This window comes from Borostomias antarcticus (assembly GCF_949987555.1).
Source record: "Borostomias antarcticus genome assembly, chromosome: 31".
In the NCBI taxonomy this organism is placed as follows: Eukaryota; Metazoa; Chordata; class Actinopteri; order Stomiiformes; family Stomiidae; genus Borostomias; species Borostomias antarcticus.
The window spans coordinates 3,382,991-3,394,692 of NC_140264.1; the positions used below are offsets into that span (position 1 = coordinate 3,382,991).

The 11,702-nt window shown below is 45.9% G+C and overlaps 1 long non-coding RNA gene across 1 annotated transcript; it reads left to right on the forward strand.

Annotated features, from left to right (window-relative positions):
• Positions 1-1,379: 1,379 nt before the first annotated feature.
• On the forward strand, positions 1,380-1,883 carry LOC311327265. Its single transcript, XR_014631087.1, has 3 exons — positions 1,380-1,467; positions 1,597-1,708; positions 1,818-1,883. It is a non-coding gene; the product is annotated as an uncharacterized lncRNA (long non-coding RNA).
• The last annotated feature ends 9,819 nt before the right edge of the window (positions 1,884-11,702 follow it).

Here is an 11,702-nt window from a genome sequence, read left to right on the forward strand (position 1 = left end):
TTCCTAATTACGGGCAATGTGGGCCATTGTTTCCTAATTACAGGCTCGCGCGAGCTCCTGCACGTTCGTACTGTTTCATCGCTTGGAATAAAATGTGATAATTAGCTTACTCATTGATTTCGCATTAACCCACGACACCGTTAGTATGTGTTTGTTTTTAGGCATTCATTTTTCCGATTTTAACGTAAACAGAACACTAGAAGCCCCAACAACGGAGCTAGGCTAGCTAGCAGGATTTGTTATAGCAGCCATCTTGGCTTTTGGCACGTGGTCCTGTGGAGTGTGCATGTCAGCCAACGAGAGGGTCACCCACCCACTCTCTCTCTCTCTCTCCCTCTCTCCCCTCCCTCCCCTCCCATGCTCTCAGTTGCCAACCTCCCAGTTCTTGTTTGAACTGAGCAAGAAGCAGGTGAGCGGGGCAGGAAGAGGCGCTAAGACGGGGACAGGCGTGGCCAGGGGCAGTCCTGGGACAGCACCACAGGCTCTGTGAGTCTTGTTCAGTTGAATGCCCTCATGAGTATTAACAGAAGAGCACCATATACATATGCACACATACACTCTAACATGTCGCTCTCTCCTCAGCTCAGCCCAATGGTCTCTGATGGTTCTGTCTGGCCAGCCCTTAGGTGGAGAAACACCTGATCATCAATATAGGCAGGCACACGTAAGTACAAATGCACATACGTTTCCAAAGACGGGATAAACAAATGGGAATATTGATATTGAGTTAGCGGTAGACATGTGAGATTCATAAGACGCATCACTGACGCCAGGATGTGTTCCCCACTTTTATGCCTTTAAATCAGGGTTGGAGTATTCCAGGTGTGTGGCCATGGCCATGAACACCAGTAGAGGAGGGAACCAAGTGTCTCATTCTCTCTCCACAGTTGTGTGGTTGTAACCCCCCACTAGCTACATATTCATTCAATCTTTATTTAACCTCGTGAATCAATTGAGAGTAAGCTCTCATTTACAATGACGTATAATCACTCTATATTTGAACTTGTACTACAGGTGAGATAATCCTTTTTAATGGTCTCTCTCATTGCTGTGCAAGACTTGGGTGTTCTCCTGCTCTGAGTGCCCATTCTCCTATACCTCCCAGATCTACCTCCACAAGCACATCAAGAGGAGCCATGACAACCTCTGTCTCTGCTGAGGAACACACAGAGCATTATGAAGTAGCCAGTGCCTTGGCGAAGGTGTTTGAGCAGCAGTCATCAATGGATTAACTCCCAAGACACAAGGAAGAGACAGCGCAACACACGCTATGACTCCAGTGACGAAGGTAATATAATAAAGTGCATTCAACAGTCCCAAAAGAGTACTACTTGAGTTGACTAATCTGAGCTAATTTACCTCTACTATATGTTCCAGTGCCCAGGCAGCCGGTCGGCAGAACTCACACCAGACCAGCTATGCCAGGTGCCAGAGCCGGAAGGCCTGCTCTGCCAGTTATCAATGCAGGTATCCATGCATGTTTGTGTTGGTGAAATGTCTATGCATATTTGCACACTTACAGTTAACTCAGGACTGTCTGAAGACTCATGTACTCAGTTCACTAATTCGCTCATCTCACATCTCACTACTCGGCAGTAGATGTTCATCGCCCGGGTCCTTTGAGCCAAGGCGCTGTGAGCCCAGGCCCTTCAGCCCTTCAGACGTCCAGGCACGAGCAGCATGCATCAGCGATTAGCACCCCGGCCAGGTCAGGGTCTGACATGTCTCATGTCGAGTTGATTCTTCCCCTTATGCCAGAATCACTACGCCGCCAGCACCATAGTTTCCTGCTCATCCCTTTATCCTCTGGTTTTCAGGTAGTTCTCTGATGCCATCGCCTGTGAGACCAACAGCTCCAGCAGTGTTGCCATCAAGCTCTGCAGATGCTGGTATGCTGAATTTTGTGAACTACTTCATGCTGCATGTAGGGATATACTTTGAGCTGAATATCCATTATGGGACCGTACAATTACTTATAGCCACATCTGTGTTTAATATCCAGACTTCCAGAGGATGATGTGTCAGCAGTTCTCCAGCGTCATGCAGAGTCTGAGGGAGATGGCACAGACAATGATGAGGCTGGAGCAGAGACTGTCCGGCGAGTCTGCAGACAGCTATCGGGGAGCAGTACTGGATGACCTGCACCCTGCTAAAACGGAGGAGGAGCTGCTGGTCTTGGAGGAGCAGCTGAAGGACAAGGATCATCAAAGGAAGATGGTGAGTAACTTCAAGGCAGAACTTTGTTCCTTATTTTTGCAGAGAAGTGTTAAGGAAATGTAAAAGTAAATGATTGTCTTTATGTTTTGCAGACACGATATCTGAGTTCCATTGGCGGCAAAGATCTGCCAGATGTGGTCCGGCGGGTGCTGTCAGCCATTGCCATACACAGAGTGTGGTGTGTCTACAGCGTCCATGGGAAGAGGGGGAAGAAGCCTCTGAAGAATATGACCCTCTACAATGTTATTTTACGTAAGGGATTGTTCATATTTTCGCAAAATAATACATTGTCTTTGCTTCATGCCATGTGCATTGAAACCATTCCCTTTTTGGTTAAAAGGTGCAGTTATGGCCTGTAAGCCAAGCACCACTGTGACGGAGGTGTCTGCCCAGCTGCAGGAGATGCTGAAACATGCCCCTGCTCGATGCAAAAAGGTATGTGATGTCAGGCAGTCTCGTATCCAGTGACATGGCACGCTTCCAATGAACGTATGCGACTTGCTTTTACAGCCATTTCATTATGTCCTTAGGCATCTGATCCAGCCCAGCTGACCTCCCCAGCCCAGCCCCTGACCGCAGCTCCAGCCCTGACCACAGTGGAGTATTCAGATGAGGATGACCTCTTCTGCCCAGACCCTCGATTCAGATGTGGGTGACCCCCAGCCCGTCTCCCTAAACCTGCCTTTCCAGCCTGCCAGGATGGATGCCTTTTTTGTAAATAGTTTTTGTAAATTTTAACCTTTTTTTTGTGGGATACAACGGTCTGTTCCCGGTCTGGTTTCATTTTTGTTTTTAGAACTTTTGCAATTGTCAGATAATGGGTTGCTAGCCAGAGCTTGTACATGCTTTTTTTTGCTTTTCTGGCTATGCGTAATGTGACAGACCGTAAACCTCATCCTTGTAAATATGTATACTTTTAATTTGTAATGTACTTTGTGTAATAAAATGTTCTAAACTGTTCAGTCTTATATTGGTTTGTATCATAATGCTTGCTGCTATATCCCCATATAGCATTAATTCGTTTTTGTACTGGTAAATGCTAAATATAGCCAGTGGTACTGCAAATGCTAAATATAGCCAGTGGTCAGGGTTTAGTAAGTAAGTGACCATATTTGCACCGTGCGAAAAAGACGTGCAGACCAAGTCATATAAATACCTGTAAATCTAGTGTCAGCCAAGTGAGTTTATTACGGAAGTTCCTGCCCACGTTTTTTGCACGCGGCCGCACCGTATTTGCACCGTGCGAAAAAGACGTGCAGACCAAGTCATATAAATACCTGTAAATCTAGTGTCAGCCAGGTGAGTTTATAACGGAGGTTCCTGCCCACGTGATCACGTGCGTTCTTTGCACGCGGCCGCAACTTCGGAATGACGTGTCGTTCTTACGTAGCGTCTACTAAACGGCAGATCTCGCGTTTCCGTAAATGGCCGCGTAATTTCCGCACGCGGCGCGCACGAATCGTCACCTATAGCGGCCGTATGTCGAACGTTTGCGCAACCTGCGTGTGTTAGTAGGGTACATGACGGACCAAACGGTTTCGAAAAGGTTTAAACTACCTCCTTGAAAGCGATTGGAATTTCAATCGGGTTGGGGCATTTCAGTCGGATTGAGGTGTTTATATGACATATTTTCAATCTTCCAAACCTATTTGAAACCGATTCAAACTGTCCATGTAAACGCAGCTAATAATTTTGTTACCAAGGTGATTTGCTACCTATATGATTGGTTTGAAGTGGTTCTCACGCGACTTCCTCACTAAACGAATCATGATTTTATGACAAATCTGCAATAAACTAAAATGGGCGGGAAGAAATGCACAGCGAAACTAGAGAGAGAGAAACGTTCTTATGGAATGAATGAATTTATTTTTTAATGAAAGGATGGAAGAGCCGCAAGCCAACTTTTTTGGGGGGATGGATGGAGGAGCCGCACATTGACGGGCAAAGAGCCGCATGCGGCTCGCGAGCCGCGGGTTGGCCACCCCTGACCTAGGTAGATATAGCAGTGCAGTGTTAGTTAGTCAGTGATGGCCATGCCCTGTAATGCACTTTCCCAAAGTATATCAGTAAACGTCAGTAAAGGTTACGCCGCTGTCCGACCCTGATTATGTAATATTGTAATATATATAGTACGTATGTAATATAGTGCAAGATATTACAATTACATATCCAGAAGAGGGGGTCAGGTATTTTCCGGTCTCAGGAGGCGGGCTCTAGACCAGATCTGAACAGTGAAACGCGTCATTGTTCCCGGCTTTCACCGATTGGTTAAGAGCATTGAAAAGACTAGCAGTCACGACTAAATGTGTGTATAAATTGTGTTCTTAATTTGTCTCTCTCTCTACCTTGAAAACTTTTCACTGTCGAACACTGTTTGTCACGCCTGCAAAGATTCCTCATTGCAAAGATTTGTTTTATCCATCTGAAGAAAACAAGAGACGATCTCTTTATTCTTTTTGAGTAAACAAAGTTTCCATCACAATCTACTCACTAGCCTTTCACTGTAGGCTACGACAATCCTCAATTCGGTAAGTTGTATGTTATTTTTTATTTTTGAAAGATTATAGCGCCGCCGTTTGGGGCTTCGGTTTAGGAAGTGAACTTCGAATGAACAAGGGAGGGTTAGACGACTGTTTTTGAATTTGAGTCCAGGGGAGGGTTACTGTTCTTTTATTTGAGTCCAGGGGAGGGTTACTGTTCTTTTATTTGAGTCCAGGAGAGGGTTACTGTTCTTTTATTTGAGTCCAGGGGAGGGTCATACAGCTACACATTTGAATCGAAAACAGAATAGTTTATTCATCTTTTCGGAATTCAGCAAGCTGTTTAGTATGACCATGTTGAGAGGGAAGCGCGTGGAGCGAACATGCCGACATGCGGTCAGTTTTCAGGTCATTTCTCTGTTGCTGGTCGGAGATGCGTGCGTTCACTTCTTTAATTCGCTGGTGACATTAAGTGGAGATCATGGCCGTATAACGTAATTCATGAGCAAAACTAGAGGCCACAACCTGGGCTGACTCGAAAACGGAACGCGTTATTTTCTTAACACCTTATTAAAATCCTTATTATTATATTTCTGTCAGGGGGAGGTTCACGCATTTTTATTCCCGAGCACTTTAAAGTGCTCTAGTAAATTTGGATTTGGACACGATTGATCAGATAGCTTGTTGGTTTGGTTCCACGATTGAAACTCTTGAATCAGTATCCCTGCACACCACACTGATCACTATTCATATACACACTGTACATACAAACTTTAAAGTTACCATTTAAATTAATTTAAATACATTTGTAAATATTACACTTATTAATTCGATTCAACCGTAACATTTCTGTGACCTTTTGGGATGTTTGCTTTGGCATTGTAAATGTATGTTTCCCATGCCAATAAAGCCCTTTGAATTGAAGTAAAATATAGAAGACATACAGATAGTTATCCATTCATACTTACTTGGATGGATGGATGGATGGATAGATATATGGGGATTTGTGTTAGTGAAAATGGGCTTTACTGGGATGGGAAGCACAGGGTGTAATCTTACCAGTCTCAATATGCTCTCCTGTGAAATGTATCGTAATCCCAATATTTTTACTTGTTTGGCATGACTTGGACATAAGCATTCCCCTGGTGCTTGTTTTCATTGTTCCCACGGAGGACTATGTGCAAGTCATGCCAGACACCTACAAATATTCGGATTGCGATACATTTCACAAGAGAGCATAATGAGACTGGTAAGATTACACCCTGTGCTTCCCGCGCTTTCCTGTCTCAGAAAAGCACAATTATCATAGTTTTCCAACTTATTTACAGGTGGCCCATTGACTTCCATTGTAGCCCAGTGAGAGCTTGCAGAAAAACTGCAGCTAGCTCAATACTGAAACGACCAATGAAATGATTCAGGTTCATGGTAGACGGACCACAGATAGGGCTAAATGTCCTAAATAGCACACAACCAAACTGTAAAAGACATTAGCAAAACTTGTGAAAAGGAAATCAATTACAGCCTCGTAGCATCTCAATCCATTACTTGTCAGTCCAACTATGACATGGATTTAGTGAGAAAAGAGAAGAGACAGTAAAAGAGAAAGTAGCAGAGGGACAAAACAACCCCAGAGAGGGACGCACAAGCAGACAGAACTAAACATGCTGCAGAGCAGCCAGCCAGCAGAGCTACACAGATAGATACAGACGCACAAGCAACCAGAGATAAAGAAGCTCTTGAAAGCATACGTCTAGGCAGAGACAGATGGAGAGAGATGCACACGCAACCAGAGATGAGCATAATGCTGAACAGCATGCCACTAGAGAGACAGAAACAGCAGGATCCAGACATGATAAGGGACTGTGTGATAGAACTAATAGAAGGAAGTTCATAGAGAAGCAACTCTCAATGAATCCAGAGGCCTATATACAATCAGATGCAAATAAAAAGGCTACGTGAAGGCCTAAGCCTAGTGCTTTAAGCCACTATGGCGCTGCTGCTCCGGATTGATCTAATTGACACATTTTACGTTACCGTGTTTGTTGATAAAGTAGTCGGACAATAAACTGTTGTGCGAACACTTGGTCCATTTATTGTCCTTCCATAATCAATAATCCAATAATCCAGCAAACAACCCGGTACGCATGTTTGTGAGTGCGTGTGTGGTCAAAAGCTGTTTTCCCTCCGTGCAGCAACACCTAGCCAACAACAGGAGAGTTCCTACCTAAATATCATCAGTTCCTATTAACATGGGAGGAGCAACGCATTGACCCAATTAACCTGCTGGTCTGGTACGGACAGGAGTAAAGATACAAGAGCTCTTTCGACTACTTCTGGGACAAAAAGAGCACCACTAGAGGTAGCTGTCCTAGACTCTCCTTCCCTCTGTCTTCTCCTCCATCTCTCTCTCATCCACTTCTTTTCCTTAAAGCTGAAACAACCAGAGGTCTGCTAGTCATAATAGTAACCGCTGTCCAAGTAGCTCTCCTCTTCCGGCCTTCCCTCTCTCCTCTGTCTTTTTCCCATGGTGCCAGACAGCAGTCAAGACGTGGGCATACAGCGTGAAATTCAGGACACTCATGGATGCAACGATACAGGGGACAGTATGTGATGCACTGCAATGGCGCCTGTGCAAATTGCTGTTGTGGGGCACGCAAATTGCCGATATTAGGCAGCCATGCTATCTATGAACAGAATGGAATGCTCTTAGTTGCCATGGAACATGGTAGCTTGACATAAGTTAAGGAGTGCTGGCTAGCTTATTCTAGCTATCTAAGTTAACACCGTGGGCTTCAACGTATTACATGTTTTCTCTCCTATTTAGATTTTGTCACTTCTTTTTCTCTCCTCTGTCGCTTTCCCTCCGAGCTCAGCCAGAGGAACCTGTTGCATATCTTTCTCTCTCCTGTCCACAATCGGAAGTCGTCATGTGGTTGTGTCCCCCCCCCTTCACTAGCTACATATAATCACCCTATACAGTATTTGAACTTGTACTAAATGTGTGATAATCATTTTAATGTTTGTAATGTCTCTCTTTCACTCTCAATCCCAGAAGTGATGTCAGACTTGCCCCAGGTGTGCTCCTGGTCCGAGTGCCAATTCTCCTAAAACTCCCAGATCTCCCTCCACAATCACATCAAGAGCAGCCGTGACAACCTCTACATCTCTCTGCTAAGGAACGGAGAGATCAGACTAGAGACTCTCCCATCCTGCTCCTCTTGATCACTCCCTTTCACCACCTCCAACACCCCGCTCACTGCAGCTCCCGGCCAGAGACAGAGAGACATTGACAAGCCAAGATCATACCACTGTGACCAGTGTGGGAAGAACTTCAGTCTAAAGGCTAATCTCAGGACGCACCAGTGTGTTCATACAGGAGAGAAGCCATACCACCACGACCAGTGTGGGAAGAACTTCACTATGTCAGGAAACTTAAATAAACACCAGCGTGTTCATACAGGAGAGAAGTCATACCACTGTGACCAGTGTGGGAAGAACTTCACTATGTCAGGACACTTAAAGAGACACCAGCGTGTACATACAGGAGAGAAGCCATACCACTGTGACCAATGTGGAAAGAACTTCACTGGGTCAGTAGATTTAAAGAGACACCAGCGTGTTCATACAGCCGAGAAGCCATACCACTGTGACCAGTGTGGAAAGAACTTCACTATGTCAGGAAACCTAAAGACCCACCAGCGTGTTCATACAGGAGAGAAGCCATACCACTGTGACCAGTGTGGAAAGAACTTCAATATGTCAGGAGAGTTAAAGACACACCAGCGTGTTCATACAGGAGAGAAGCCATACCACTGTGACCAGTGTGGGAAGAACTTCACTACGTCAGCAGAGTTAAAGACACACCAGCGTGTTCATACAGGAGAGAAGCCATACCACTGTGACCAGTGTGGGAAGACCTTCACTCAGTCAGGACACTTAACGATGCACCAGCGTGGTCATACAGGAGAGAAGCCATACCACTGTGACCAGTGTGGAAAGAACTTCACTATGGCAGGACATTTAAAGAGACACCAGCGTGTTCATACAGGAGAGAAGCCATACCACTGTGACCAGTGTGGAAAGAACTTCACTATGGCAGGACACTTAAAGAGACACCAGCGTGTTCATACAGGAGAGAAGCCATACCACTGTGACCAGTGTGGGAAAGACTTCACTACGTCAGCAGAGTTAAAGACACACCAGCGTGTTCATACAGGAGAGAAGCCATACCACTGTGACCAGTGTGGGAAGAACTTCACTACGTCAGCAGAGTTAAAGACACACCAGCGTGTTCATACAGGAGAGAAGCCATACCACTGTGACCAGTGTGGGAAGACCTTCACTCAGTCAGGACACTTAAAGAGACACCAGCATATTCATACAGGAGAGAAGCCATACCACTGTGACCAGTGTGGGAAGAACTTCACTATGTCAGAACACTTAAAGACACACCAGCGTGTTCATACAGGAGAGAAGCCATACCACTGTGACCAGTGTGGGAAGACCTTCACTCAGTCAGGACACTTAAAGATGCACCAGCGTGTTCATACAGGAGAGAAGCCATACCACTGTGACCAGTGTGGGAAGAACTTCACTACGTCAGCAGAGTTAAAGACACACCAGCGTGTTCATACAGGAGAGAAGCCATACCACTGTGACCAGTGTTGAAAGAACTTCACTTCTTTAGGACACTTAAAGAGACACCAGTGTGTTCATACAGGAGAGAAGCCATACCACTGTGACCAGTGTGGGAAGAACTTCACTACGTCAGCAGAGTTAAAGACACACCAGCGTGTTCATACTGGAGAGAAGCCATACCACTGTGACCAGTGTGGGAAGACCTTCACTCAGTCAGGACACTTAAAGATGCACCAGCGTGGTCATACAGGAGAGAAGCCATACCACTGTGACCAGTGTGGAAAGAACTTCACTACATCAGGAGAGTTAAAGACACACCAGCGTGCTCATACAGGAGAGAAGCCATACCACTGTGACCAGTGTGGGAAGAACTTCACTATGTCAGGAAACCTAAAGACCCACCAGCGTGGTCATACAGGAGAGAAGCCATACCACTGTGACCAGTGTGGAAAGAACTTCACTATGTCAGGAAACCTAAAGACCCACCAGCGTGTTCATACAGGAGAGAAGCCATACCACTGTGACCAGTGTGGAAAGAACTTCACTATGTCAGGAAGCTTAAAGACCCACCAGCGTGTTCATACAGGAGAGAAGCCATACCACTGTGACCAGTGTGGGAAGAACTTCACTATGTCAGGAAGCTTAAAGACCCACCAGCGTGTTCATACGGGAGAGAAGCCATACCACTGTGACCAGTGTGCCATACCACTGTGACCAGTGTGGAAAGAACATCACTATGGCAGGACACTTAAAGAGACACCAGCGTGTTCATACAGGAGAGAAGCCATACCACTGTGACCAGTGTGGGAAGAACTTCACTACGTCAGCAGAGTTAAAGACACACCAGCGTGTTCATACAGGAGAGAAGCCATACCACTGTGACCAGTGTGGGAAGAACTTCACTATGTCAGGACACTTAAAGACACACCAGCGTGTACATACAGGAGAGAAGCCATACCACTGTGACCAGTGTGGAAAGAACTTCAATATGTCAGGACACTTAAAGATGCACCAGCGTGTTCATACAGGAGAGAAGCCATACCACTGTGACCAGTGTGGGAAGACCTTCACTCAGTCAGGACACTTAAAGATGCACCAGCGTGTTCATACAGGAGAGAAGCCATACCACTGTGACCAGTGTGGGAAGAACTTCACTACGTCAGCAGAGTTAAAGACACACCAGCGTGTTCATACAGGAGAGAAGCCATACCACTGTGACCAGTGTTGAAAGAACTTCACTTCTTTAGGACACTTAAAGAGACACCAGTGTGTTCATACAGGAGAGAAGCCATACCACTGTGACCAGTGTGGGAAGAACTTCACTACGTCAGCAGAGTTAAAGACACACCAGCGTGTTCATACTGGAGAGAAGCCATACCACTGTGACCAGTGTGGGAAGACCTTCACTCAGTCAGGACACTTAAAGATGCACCAGCGTGGTCATACAGGAGAGAAGCCATACCACTGTGACCAGTGTGGAAAGAACTTCACTACATCAGGAGAGTTAAAGACACACCAGCGTGCTCATACAGGAGAGAAGCCATACCACTGTGACCAGTGTGGGAAGAACTTCACTATGTCAGGAAACCTAAAGACCCACCAGCGTGGTCATACAGGAGAGAAGCCATACCACTGTGACCAGTGTGGAAAGAACTTCACTATGTCAGGAAACCTAAAGACCCACCAGCGTGTTCATACAGGAGAGAAGCCATACCACTGTGACCAGTGTGGAAAGAACTTCACTATGTCAGGAAGCTTAAAGACCCACCAGCGTGTTCATACAGGAGAGAAGCCATACCACTGTGACCAGTGTGGGAAGAACTTCACTATGTCAGGAAGCTTAAAGACCCACCAGCGTGTTCATACGGGAGAGAAGCCATACCACTGTGACCAGTGTGCCATACCACTGTGACCAGTGTGGAAAGAACATCACTATGGCAGGACACTTAAAGAGACACCAGCGTGTTCATACAGGAGAGAAGCCATACCACTGTGACCAGTGTGGGAAGAACTTCACTACGTCAGCAGAGTTAAAGACACACCAGCGTGTTCATAAAGGAGAGAAGCCATACCACTGTGACCAGTGTGGGAAGAACTTCACTATGTCAGGACACTTAAAGACACACCAGCGTGTACATACAGGAGAGAAGCCATACCACTGTGACCAGTGTGGAAAGAACTTCAATATGTCAGGACACTTAAAGATGCACCAGCGTGTTCATACAGGAGAGAAGCCATACCACTGTGACCAGTGTGGGAAGACCTTCACTCAGTCAGGACACTTAAAGATGCACCAGCGTGGTCATACAGGAGAGAAGCCATACCACTGTGACCAGTGTGGGAAGACCTTCACTCAGTCAGGACACT